General features: G+C 43.0%; 1 protein-coding gene across 9 annotated transcripts in view; it reads left to right on the top strand.

Annotated features, from left to right (window-relative positions):
- SCAF8 (SR-related CTD associated factor 8) overlaps nt 1-13,447 on the top strand; it is a 223,497-nt gene that overhangs the window by 181,567 nt on the left and 28,483 nt on the right. For 6 of the 9 annotated variants that reach the window (XR_012003178.1, XR_012003197.1, XR_012003175.1 and 3 more), the window contains 2 exons: nt 5,351-5,442; nt 5,667-5,707. The gene's annotated coding sequence lies outside the window, so the exon portion shown is untranslated. Of the gene's footprint in view, nt 1-5,350; nt 5,444-5,666; nt 5,708-13,447 lie in introns of those variants that run through there. The other 3 variants (XR_012003189.1, XR_012003176.1, XM_072767369.1) reach the window with 2 other exon arrangements.

The following is a 13,447-nucleotide window of genomic DNA, read 5'->3' as shown; positions in this document are numbered from 1 at the left end:
ATGAAGAAAATATAATCCCTTATATCCTTTCTCAACAATTATGTTACTTAAAATTTGTGTGGATTTTGCTCACATGCTTCAGGGGAAATAGTTTCAAAATGTGACTACCAACCAGAACCGAGGTTTGGCTTGCACCCAGCTGTGGCCTGTTGGGGCTGGGGTGTCTGACCATGCCAGCCTTTCTCCGGGCTCCCTTAGAAGATGCAGGAGGCTTTGCAGAATGTGTCAGAGAGGAGTATCTTCCCCGAGGTCGAGCGCCAAGGGCCCATGGAAGAGTCGGGAGCCCCTTGAGTTTCCCAGCAGCCCAGGAGACTCGGCATTCGTAGCCCGGCTCCGCGGACTGGGGCCCTTGGGAGCCTGGCATAGCAGGTAGTGCGCACAGAGCCCCGCGCTTCTCCACACTTACTCATCCAGTGCAAGCATGTCAGGCTGCCCCCTCCAGGGCCGAGCATTTATTTTAAAGAATGTTAGAAAGGAAGTATATCACTTGCCATTTCCCTCCCTCTTTGGGCGTGTTTATTGTGATTGGAAATCATTCTAGTCCACATGGTGGTGGCTCCCCCCCGCCCCCCGCCCTCTGCGCCCCTATGTTAAACAGCCCTCTGTGCAAATAAACAGAAGGGGGCGAAGCATTTTATTCAGCTGCAGAAACAGGAGCTCAGGGAGAGTCTGGAGAACCAGAATCGCAGAGCCGTGGCTTGTGTCCTCTGCAGTGAGCTTTCTTTCCTCGTCCATGGAGCCAGGCCAGGAGGTATGGCAGAGGCCCTTGCCGGGCTGGCTGGGAGCCCAGACCCAGGTACTCTGCTGTAAATGGGACTGCTGGCCCTGGTCTGTTGCTTAGCAGAATTTGCCTGGGGTTTATCTTGACCAAGCCTATTGGGAGAGGAAATGCTGAGCTGCTCTGAACTTGATTAAAACCTAAAGGGAGCATGGGCTTTCATTCTCATTCTCTTTGTCCTACCAGACCTGAAAATAACAAGTAAGTAATTGATCATTGTATTGTTAGTTACAGTTTTAAACAAATGATTTATTTACGTAAATCCCTTTAGTCTAAAAGGAAAAAAAAAAATCCTGCAGATACAGAAAGCCCCACAAATCAAGTGCATGGGTTTATGAATTACTGTAAGCGGACACCACCCCAGTCAAGGAATAGAAGTTTGCTGCTACCCCACAAGCCTCTTCTGTGTGTCCCACCCCAATCACAGACCACCCCCCCTACCTCTCCCACAAGTAACCAGTCTTCAGCTGAACTTCTGTGCTAATCCCTTCCTTGCATTTGTTTAACTTTTAATAGTTTTACCACCCAAATGTGCATCTCTAGATTAGAAAGTTTAATCTTCCCCATTTAAAACTATTGAGTATATCTTTTACTGCTTTTAGAAACTGTATAAACTTCCTCCATCCCTGTATAATTACCCGTTGAACAACCTTTAAGTAGAACTTATACTATTTAAGTTAAATTCTACCAACAACACACCCACTTTAGTTATCTTTCTTGTGTGAAATATTATTTTGAGACTTTTTTCCCCTAAAAAAAGTGGTAACACCTCGTTTTAATTGAAACATAGCAAAACAAAAAAAAAATTTTTTTTTTAAGCTAAGGAGTCAAAAATCTTTTGAATCTAAACCTAGCGATAGAAAAGGTGAAGTTGTCTTGCTAATGTTCAGGGAGAGCTTTTCATTCTACGATACTGTTGATTTTGTGACATGTGTGATTATGATATATAATCATTATATTACATATGATCATCTATATTCTTGGACAAAGAATAGAAAACAGTTCATGGCTCTATGCAGAAAGTAAACCAACAACCAAGATCATGAGGTTAGAAATTAAAATGCAAGGGCTCTGGTGTCACAAGGGTCTGACTTTCTGTTCTGGTTCTGCCAATGTGTGATACCAGACAAATCACTCTGCTTCTCTCTGCGCAATGATGATAATTTTTACCAAAGTCAATCTCTCTTTCTCTTATGAAGAACAATTATTTATTAAACTTTTTGCCTTATTGTTAATCCTTGAGAATGTTAGTGAAACCTGAGTCTTTGGTTTAAAACTAAAGATGTGTGAAAAACATAATCAGGAAGCACCAAATACAATCGTATTTTCTTGTGAGCATTGATTTTTTTTTTTAACTTTGTACTTGGTAATAGCTTATTAGCATTGATAATAACTAAAAAATGGTCAATACTTACAGAATGCCATGTAGTTCACGAAGCACTTCTACATGAACTGTTTAATTTGTTCTTAATAGAATACTCATACCCTAATTATTTCTTTCAACATACGCTCATATTATTTCTTTAGCCATAACCTATAGTAAAGGGGAGCTTATGAAAGACTTTGTTTTTCTGTATAGTTCTGTCACACGTGATGGGTGAGGAAACAAACATCTAGTTGTTATTTTTATATATATTTTGGGGAGCTATTTATTTTGTGTAGTACCCAGTTCTTGTCATAAGTCTGGGGGCACTTGGTTGGCTTAGATGGTAGAGCATGCGACTCTTGATCTCAGGGTTGTAAGTTCGAGCCCCTGTTGGGTGGAGAGATTACTTAAAATTAAAAAAAAAAACCCTCTACTTTATGATCATAAGTCTGTACAAGGGAAAATGTGGATTAAATAACACACATGATAATCTTGACATCATCACATGTCATTGCTTGTTAAATGATAAGTATGCTATACCCAAATCACCAAAATAACATAATTAATTTGATGACCCCTGCCCCCCACCGCGCTGAGCTACTTCGTGTTGTAGTCACTTAATTCCCATCTCACAGAACCTCACAACGTGAGTGACTCATCTTATTCTATAGGAAGGTCTAATTTCTGTTGCTCTGAATCCTCACTCAAAAACTGGAGAAAGGGGGACCCCTGGGTGGCTTAGCGGTTCAGCGCCTGCCTTTGGCCCAGGGCGGGAGTCCCGGGATCCAGTCCCACATCGGGCTCCTGGCATGGAGCCTGCTTCTCCCTCTGCCTGTGTCTCTGCCTCTCTCTCTCTCTCTCTCTCTCTCATGAATAAATAAATAAAATCTTAAAAAAAAAAAAAAACCTGGAGAAAATACCTCCACATGGCAGTCTGGTGGATTGCCCCCAACCCTCAAATGATAAACATGGTACCTAGAATATGTCTGAAGGAAGCTTTAGTAAAAGAAGAGAATATTTCGTAATGATTCTATCCAGATAAGGGAGACTGCAGTAACCTGCCATCCCAAAGGGGTGCTGTTCTTGAGGTGAAGAGCACATGAAGGGCCCCACCTCTGGCTTCCCAGCCCCTGGTCTTCCAGATCCCAGAGGCTCCCTCCTGCCCTCTCTCAGCAGTGGGACGGTGGGAATTCATTCCAGACCTAGCTGGTGCTGGTGGGCCTTCCAGCAGTTTCCACACACCTCACAATCAGGGCTAGATCTGGGTTCCATCTTTTGAGGTTTCATTCCCACTCCTCAACCCTGCCTTCATTGTATAAACACGGGACTAGTATTGTTCCTTCTCTTGGCTTCAGAGTTTCCTATCCTCTTCCCAACATTTCAGGAGAAGGGACCCCTACCTTGTTTCAATTTCCAGTCCCTGAAACGTCATACCAGTACTCGTCAAGCTTGTCCTAACACCGAGCATGATTAGGTTTGGGCATCCCATCCTTAAGGGAACTTCTCCTTGGTGAGAATTGTTCCCAGCTCCCTCCTGGGCCAGATGCTAACTGATCTCCAGGCAGACACTCACTCCTCTTTGCCCTCACCATTTTGTGTGAACTTCTAATAGGCACTTATCACTTTGCTCTAAAACTGGAGAGCTTTCACACTTTTTTTTCACCACGATGTACAAAAAGAAATATATTTTACACTGCAAACCAGTATATACAGACATATACACTGTTGATATAGATAAACAGACATAAATCCAAGTAAATTTCCTCATCTGTACCTCATGCATGCTGATATTTTCTATTCTGTGTTGTTCTGTTCTACTTTATTTGTTCATTCATTTATTTTTAATGCTGATCAAGACCCACTAAATTAATTTCATGATCGTCCAACAAGTCACAAGCTTCTGTTTGAAAGCTAGTTAATGCACCTGACTCCCCCTGGCCCATCCCTTGTAGACTGTGACCTCACTGCAGGTAGGAAAGGAAGTATGTCTTATTTCTCTTTGTATATTTGGTGCCTGGCATGCAGCGGATGCTCGGGTAAATATTTGTTGAAGGGAAGAACTCAGCCTGAGTCTTTATTCCCATGTGTATCTACCTTGCCTGGCAATTTTAAAAATTGAGTGAGATCATGTATTTAGTGGAGAGAACACAGGGCTTAGCACCAACAGATGCTCAATTAACATATGTTTCTTTAGGGTTTTCTAGACTAGCCCTCTCTTTAATTCACCATCTGATTGCACTGCAGCTTGTTGGTTTTTTGTTCTCCGTTTTTTTTTTTTTGTTTTTTGTTTTTTGTTTTTGTTTTGTTTTTTTTTTAAGTGTAATGAGGGTTTGAACTCCATTAGCCTAAGGCCTCAGCCAGCTTAAGTACTTTACAACTAAAAAAAAAAAAAAAAAAAGTACTTTACAACTTTCTGAGTTGCCATGGAGCCAGGGACAAATTACCCTTCAGGAGAGCCTGAAAATATGGGAAGGTCACGAGGGAGAGTCTTTTTTGTCCTACCCTGGCCTGGGACTCATTTCACCATGAAAAGTAAAGACTTGAGCTTATTAGAATTTCTAAAATGAAAATTACTTCCACATTTTACAAGATTATAAAGCAAATTTAAGCTTGCCATGAAATACGGAGTGTTTTGTGAATCGTAAGTCTTCATGGGAGCTCTCACTTCTGAGGCACAACATCTAAGTTAAGTCAGTTGTAGCAGAAAGAGCCCTGGTTGGTGACCCTCTGATTCCATCAGGACTAACTGGTGGCGGGGCAGCCTCTGCAGATACCATTTCTTCATCTATGAAGAGAATCTCACCTGTCCTCAAAATTCTGTGATCCCAAACACAAACTCTGGAGTCCCTCATTTCATATCCACTGGAATGTGTTGACCATCGAGGAGATAATATTCCAATTAAATTAAATCTCAGTTGCAGAGTCTGAATCAAGCACGATGCCTAAAAACTTTTCTCTAACAAGTTTCTTGCTAATGTCCCATAGAAGCTTTAACTGGTGTTTTACAACCTGAGAGCTGAAGAGTCAGGTTATCTGTTATCTGTATATATTAAGCCTCAGAAATCAAGCTTTTGCATGAATCGTCACAGTAATTTGTTTTGAATTATACTTCATCCTGCCCATGAGATGTGAGCTTTTAATCTAATGTGGTGTGAATTGATAATTCACATGCAGGCGATTTAACAAACCAACCTGTTTTCTTCTAGGACAGAATGGCTCAGAGGATATAATGGAGCTTCTACTTCTAGCAAAATATGAAGTCCGCTCCTCTTCAGCTGTCTGGATTAAATTTAAGAAGGTCAGTGGTGAATTCCATTGCTCCCAGCTGGTACCTGCACATGTTCACAGGTTCTTAATGAGCAGGCCATCCTGAAGTTAGCAGGGTGATTGGGAACGTCTGACCTGCATGGGACCCCCTATAACTGCCTTGGTTTGAAATTTGCAATTTTTTCAGATGTCTAGAAAAAAATAAAATACTTGGTGTGGAGAGGTTATCAGAAGCTTCTCATGTGCTTTCTCTAGGCCTTGCTCCCTATGGAGATTCTGATGAAGAAGAAATTCAGGTAATAAGTGGGTTCAACTTAAAAGCTAAGCTCTTCCCCAGAAATGTCAGGAAGGACTCCCTTACCTTTATTGTCTTCAAAATGAACATGTATTCAGCTTCCATACAATGGGGGGGGGGGGGGGCTGTGACACGGGGGCTCATATAGAGACTAAAGCCAAAAAGAAGCAAGAGTCTCTCTTAGCTTGTTTCTCCCATGCTCATCTCACTGTGCATGACCCTTCCATCAGTCTCGATGACCTACCCTACCTTCCCCAGAAAACAAGATGCTTGTCCCACTGTGTCCCTCTCCCGAGAATGTCCCTGAATGGCTCCCATCTCCCACAGGAGTCAACCCAGCCTCCCAATCTGGCTTTCAAGGGCTCTATGATGCAATCTCCACCCCCGCCCCAGCCTCATCTCTCACATCCCTTCCTCACCCTTGTTCCCATCATGTGTTGGGTCCCTCCATTTCTTTGCTCTTGTTTTTCTTTACCTGATGTGACCTCCAGCCTCTTCTTTCCCTCCTTCCCTTGCTCTGATGTGACCTCCAGCCTCTTTCCCTCCCTACCTTGCAAGACTCCCTCATCTGATGGCACCTCTGGGCAGCCTTTCTGGGACCCACTGTACCAGGTTGCAGCCTTCTCCATGGCCCCAAGCATACACCTCCATCCTGCACTCACCACATCATGTTCATATTATACTTTTACTTTTCTCTCCCTCCTGCTAGTCAACAACTCCCTCACTCTTTTTTTTTTTTTAAGATTTTATTTATTTATTCATGAGAGACACAAAGAGAGAGAGGCAGAGACATAGGCAGAGGGAGAAGCAGGCTCCATGCAGGGAGCCTGATGTGGGACTTGATCCTGGGACTCCAGGATCACACCCTGCGCCAAAAGCCGATGCTCAACCACTGAGCCACCCAGGTATCCCTCCCTCACTCTTTTAAAAAAATATTTATTTATTTATTCATGAGAGAGGCAGAGACATAGGCAGAGGGAGAGCAGGCTCCCTGTGGGGAGCCCAATGTGGGACTCAATCCCAGGACCCCAGGATCACTACCTGAACCAAAGGCAGATACTCAACCACTGAGCCACCCAGGCGTGTCAAAGATTCCCTCACTCTTGAGGCGGTATAGCATAGTGGTCAAGGGCGCAGTCCCTAGAGACGCACTCCCCAGTTTCTAGTCACAGTTCTATCACTCTCTGACTGTGTTAGACTCCATCTCCTGTCTTACTTCCCTGAAATATTCCAGGGTTTGTGTGGGTCAAGTGCAATAATGCATAGGAAGTACTAGAGACAGTGCCAGGTACGTGGTAAGAGCTATACATACATTTTGTCTATCACCATTGTTTACTAAAGACTAAGCTCAATGAAACTGTGTTTTCCCTTGAAGATTAGTGCCATGCAATTTGCAACAACGATTTGTTGGTAACCGATCTTTTCTGGAAAATTTAGAACATTTGGCTGAAGGAAGCTGAATGGAAATATAATATTTCATAAAATCTCAGAGTTCCTTCAGTTATTCTTCATTAAACAGTAAAATTGCCAGGCTAGGAAGGTATCACCACTGCTTTGATTCTAGATGCTTCTAAGCATAGAGGCCTTTTAGAGATCTCTGAAGCCATTTTTAGTTTCCTTTAAAGCCTGTCTTAGTTTGAGCTGCTGTAGCAAAAATGCATAAACTCAATGACTTATACAACACAGTTTTATTTCTCACAATTCTAGAGGCCGAGAAGTCCAAGGTCATGGCACCACAGATCTGTGTTTGGCAAGTGCCTGCTTCCTCACAATGTCGCCTTCTCAGTGCTCCCCATACTGTCCAAGGAACAAACTAGCTCTCCCAGGTCTCTTTTGTAAGGACACTAATCCTAATCAGGAGGGCTCCACCCTCATGACCCAATAACCTCCCAAGGGCTTCTCTTAATACCTTGAGGTTAGGATTTCAATAAAAGAACTTGGAGGCATTCAGACCAAAGCACCCCCGACCCCTGCACTTTACAATTCCGTGCCATGTGAAGATGTTTGCTCCCACCATTCTGCTGGTGTTTAACTGGCCATGAATGACCTCCTTAAAAAAAAAAAAAGCAAAACCTGCCATGTCTTTCCTCACATTTCATTCTCTTTTTCCTTTCTTTCAAGGCTGTCACTGTTGATATCCTGCTGCTCTGTCCCCTCCCCCTCCGCTTTGTCAGGAAGATCTCCCTCTACTCACCTGAGGAGACTTACCTGGTTTCCTTAGCTCCTGGAAGGCAGATTTCTCTCTCCCCACCCACTAGGTGGATTGAGGGCATGCACAGGAACTCACTACTTTTCTTCCAGTGATATCTTTCTCCTCAGAGAAGTCATGGCAAGTGTGACTTCTAGATTCAAATCTCTAGCCCTGACTCCTTTTCTGAGTTAAAATTGTTGTCTGACCATTTAGCTTGGCGGGAGGATCTTTCCAGTTTCAATGTGACCAACCAACCTTATAGCCCCAACGTCTGCATCCCAATGTCTGTTAGGAGAGATCTCTGAGCCATCTGATCTCATAACTACAGCCAATATGGACATATTCATGTCCTCCATCCCCTTGAAAATGTCACCAAGTTCTTCTCTTTCAGAATATTTTAGATTTGCCTTTATTCTCTGTTTATTGCCTCCGGCAACATCTTCCACTCTAGATTCCCACGCTGGTGCCCCAATGCAGGACTGAAGTACAATTTTCATATCACCCTCTGCTCAAAAATTGTAAGCAGCTCTTTCTGGCCAGTGATGGATCAAGTCCAAGTTCTTCTGTCTAGACCCCAAAGTGCCATGTAACCGGATCCCAACCTACCACATCTAACGTATTTCCCACACCCTCTCCAGACATTTATGGAATACCTGCTTTCTTCAAGGAATTCACCTGGTTTCTAGAGGAATCAAAGGATGAAGAGGGTAGGCCCTCTGCTCTGAGCCCTTCACAGTGAGGTAGAAGACTGGAGGTAGAGAGTTTGCCAGGCACAAAAATTCTAATTATAATATCGGTACATTGTCCAAGTATAGTAAGTAATATGGGGACTTAGGGAAGAGAATCATCGGTGTAGACATATCCTATGCTGAGCTTTGATAGTCTCTTAAGGCATATCAATGTTTCTGAGCAATAGATCTAAACAATTCTTAGGAACCGAGATTATTCAATAATTTTTTAATAGAAAAAATATAAGTACTTTCCCCCCAAACAAGTTGATTTTTGAGGTCATTTGAGAAGGATGTGCCTTCTTGTCACTATTTGGGAGGGGCTACACTTTGCCTGAATTTCCATTTTTGAACGAGCTCTTTTAAAATGTATTGGTTTTGAATTTTATATAAATATCAAAGTCAAATACTGGGGTAAAATGAAAATAGTCTCCTTGGAGATTAGTTCTTTTCTGTCAAATGCATAAAAAATGACTGGTTTCAGGTATGGTGAGATTGGTTGTCAATTTTGCGTGCTTTCCATGAAGTGCTCTAGTTTTAAGAGCACCCCTGAGCTGCTTCCTATGTGATCCTCACAGATAAATTTGAGGTGAAAACTTCTCTGAACTAAAGCTCTGGTAAGAAGAATGCACATCAAGAGAATTCCATTTCTGTGGAATTTCCCAGCCTGTGCTCATGGTCTGACATTCATGAGATTCTGTTGTGTTTGGATGAGAAGAAGAATTCTCTGTGACCTTGAAACTTTTGTTTTGGATGGCTCTTCCTTCTAGTACTTTCTCCTTGCTTCAATGGCTGCCCATGGACCCAAGATAAACCATTTCCCCGTGCCTGCTGAGAGAACATAGCTTAAACATTTTATGTTCCCTGTTGCCACACTGTTAGGACTAGCTTCCTAACTTGTGCTGGAAAATTCCAGAAGGTAAATAGTTGGGTATATGTTTTCATGTGTGTCTAACTCACACTGGGTACATATACTTTTTGTTACCTCTTTGAACTCTAAGAGAGATTTCAAGACTGCACATAGGGGTAGATCCCTGGCTTCACACTGAGTCCATTCCTCATTCCAGCCTCACCTGTACGTTTCCCCTCACCTGAAATCTGAGCCAGTAGAGAATAAACAGACAAGTGCCACCCACCCTACCCTATGGGCAGCCCTAGCTTATAAACATGCACATACACACAGGCACTCATATAAGCACACATGTACACACTTGCCTGCAACCATCTGCCCCAAGCATGCACACACATACTTGAGGGTTTATAAAAGGCTCTCTTCAAACATCCACTGGATGTCTGCCTGGAGAGTCCAAGTATGGAAAGAGACTGTCTGGAGGCACATCTTGAGTAATCTCTGAGTGTTTCTCTCTTTTATTTCTGCACTTCACCCTTCCCCCCTTACCTTAGCCAAGACGTATTTCCATGTGTCCTTATTTCTCACGGCTCCTGTCTTTCCTCCTGTCACTGTCTTCTCTTCCTGGTAGAAGTCCAGCTTGAGGTATCCCTCATGCAGATGCTACTGTGATCTGTTTTTCCAGCAATTATTCTGAGCCATCCACACTCTGCCTCTCCCTCTTATAACCAGAGACATTGGCAAGTCCATCAGACCATCAAGGCAAGAGAAGCTAAGCTCAGGACAGGGAGCCAGCCCTGAGCCCCATCATTAGCTTGTTCTAACCTGTCATGCTCTGATACTAGTAGTTCATGAATGGCCTAAGCCAGGAACCTATATTGTAGCATCAGAGCTCACGGATCTAAAGAGGACCTCATTACCTAACACTCAGTGACCAGTTGTACAACTCTCTGAGGGTATATACAAGGCACATGACCCTACAGCCATGTCACGTTTTATTTGCCAAATTCAGGCAAGTCACCATGCACAAAAACCATTGGGTAGGTTGCACACACATTTCCATTAATAGTTTTCAATTATTATTGCAGAAAATCTGGGGCCTTGCTAGTAGGATTCAATTTTAAAATGATGCACGAAAATACAGAAAGAGAAGAGTAAGTAAGCAGAGATGAACATGACAAGAGATTTAGGACAGCAGAAACCTAAAATGAGCCTTGGCCTCCAAAAATACAAAGGATGGTTAAAAGGACTTCTATACTATCTTTAGATGGAAGAAAGTAGGATTGGGGATCACCGAGCAGATTAAATGAGCAAAGGGGTGGCTGGACTAGGAGATCCCTCTAGCCCTGGGAATCAATGTTTCTACCAGATAGATGTAAATGTTCTGTAAGAGGTCAGAAATGTCCAAGGATGTGGAACTAGGAAGATAATTCTAGAGATAGAATTGGCTAGTGATGCATTATCAGTTGTTATTGCTTTTTCACCTAAAATGCTTAATGCTGTTTCCAAAATTACTGAATTTATTCCCAGGACATGATTTATTTTCTGGGAGAATCTGGTTTGTTCAGGGTGCACCACCATTAGCTGATAATACTCTATTTAAATAGTACCTTCCATCTGTGGATTTAAAAGAATTTTATAGGCATCAGTTAGTTCACACGTGTGACTTTGAATTCATCTGGACACCTGGGAAATGGATGGTAAACACTTCCACCCAGGCAAAGCCAGAATACTGAAATGGATGGTCTCCTGGGTGTCCAAGGGCTGGCACGTGAGACCCTAAAACTGATGCCCAAATGAACTCCCACTTCTTCCCACCATTTCATCCCACCATTCATGTTAGATCTTCTGACATTTAACTATCCAATAAAATGTGAAATTTGGAAGAAATTTCCAGACTGCTAATCTGCGTGTAGATGAAGGGAAAAGCTTGCACATTATAGCCTCCCACTCTGCCCAGTTCTGACTCTGATACTGACATTTTCATGGTTGAAATCCAAACACTACATACTGCCTTAATTTCCTCTCGATTTGTCCTTTCTCAACCCCCTACCATCCATTGCACACCCTCTTCCCTCCATGAATTCACTTTCTAAAAGTTTTCAATGACCTCCTGCAATTCCAAACGGTATTTCTCAGGTCATTGCCTTTGACCTCCCTGATGCTGTGGCCCAAACTATCCTCCTCCTTGAAAATCTCTCTTCCTTTGACTTCTGTGGCCCTGAAATTCCCATTTTCCTTTCACCGCTCTGGTGACATTTCTCTTTGTCATTCTGTGGGCATTCCACAAGGAATTCCACCAGTCGTTGTGGTCTGTGAGCTTCTCTGATCCTCCTGTGGGATCAAGGCTTACCATCCCTTCTCTGCCAGGGATACAGAGAGCCCCCCCTAGTTCCTAGACTGAAAATCTCAGAGATTATATCCATACTTCTTTTTCTTTCCTTTCCTACATCCAGTGGCTGACTGAGTTTCTATCTTCCCTCTGAAGCAGCTCTTGACACCCACTGTCATCTCAACTCAGGCCCCTAGCACCTAGAGCATTCCCCTCCAAACTCTTTGGATCATGCACATTAATAAAATAGGTTCATATATGGACCTCAAATTTTAAAAGATTTTTTTATTTGAGATATAATTCACTCTTCCAGTTTTCAATTGTTTATATGTTATCTCTCATATTAGTCTATTGGTGTTGCCACAGACTGGGTGGCCTCAAGAACAGAAACTTATTTTTGCACAATTCCAGAGGCCAGAAATCTAAGATCAAAGTGCCATCATGGTTGGTTTCTGGTGAGAGCTCTCTTCCGGGCTTATAGACAGCTACCTTCTCACTGTGTCTTCACATGGGCTCTTCTCTGTGTGTGTGCAGGGTGGGGTGGGGGGGCTAGGGGTGCAGAAGGAGAGAGGAGAAAGAGAGAGATATGGTGTCTCTTCTCTTTTTATTCGGACACCAGTCCTATCAAAATATGGCTCCACCCTTATGAGCTTGTTTAGCCTTTATTACCTCCTATCTTCAAATACAATCACATTAAAGATTAGAGCTTTGGGGCACCTGGGTGGCTTAGTCAGTTAAACATCTGTCTTTTGCTCAGGTCCTGATCCTGCTGAAGGGGGAGCCTGCTCCTCCCTCTCCCTCTGCCTGCTACTCATCCGCTTGTGCTCTCCCCTCACCCCAACAAATAACTAAAATAAAATCTTTAAAAAAAAATGAGATTAGAGCTTCAGCACATGAACTTGGCAAGGACACCTGTCAGTTGGTGACATAAGCAGTTTCTATTAAACTTTATTTATTTATTTTTTTTTTTTTTAAATTTTTTATTTATTTATGATAGTCACAGAGAGAGAGAGAGGCAGATACACAGGCGGAGGGAGAAGCAGGCTCCATGCACCGGGAGCCTGATGTGGGATTCGATCCCGGGTCTCCAGGATTGCGCCCTGGGCCAAAGGCAGGCGCCAAACCGCTGCGCCACCCAGGGATCCCTCTATTAAACTTTAAAATACATAAATATGTGCTAAAAATATGGGAATTTAAAAAATAAATGTAAATAAGAATTCTCATATTTTCTTCCCACTGTCTTAGTGGATCACCTTGAGCACATGGGGGAGGACACACCTGTCATTCGAATCCATGGGCCTAGCTGATAACTACAACGTCCTAATGGCTCTGTCTGCCACCAGGCTTCTGCTTTGCCTTCCAATATAACACAGCCTCTGTATCAATCTTTATAAAACTTTGGTTTCTTCTTCCCCCTTCTTTAGAAAGCTTTGGTGCTCTGAGTTGCCCAGAGTACAGACCAATTGCCAGCTTGAACTTTGGGGCACTCCATGTCCCACCATGACCTCTACTTCAAGTCATTGTCCTTCCTGATGACTCTCATGGGCCCCTTCCTCCTCATCTGCAGCTCTTGGGCCTCTAGCTTGACTCAGCACCACCTTGCCTAACCCTCCAACATGATCTCCCTCCCTACTCGAAGT

This window comes from Vulpes vulpes, chromosome 1 (assembly GCF_048418805.1).
Source record: "Vulpes vulpes isolate BD-2025 chromosome 1, VulVul3, whole genome shotgun sequence".
Lineage (NCBI taxonomy): Eukaryota > Metazoa > Chordata > Mammalia > Carnivora > Canidae > Vulpes > Vulpes vulpes.
The sequence above is the reverse complement of the archived record's forward strand: the minus strand, read 5'-3'. Positions and strand labels throughout refer to the sequence as shown.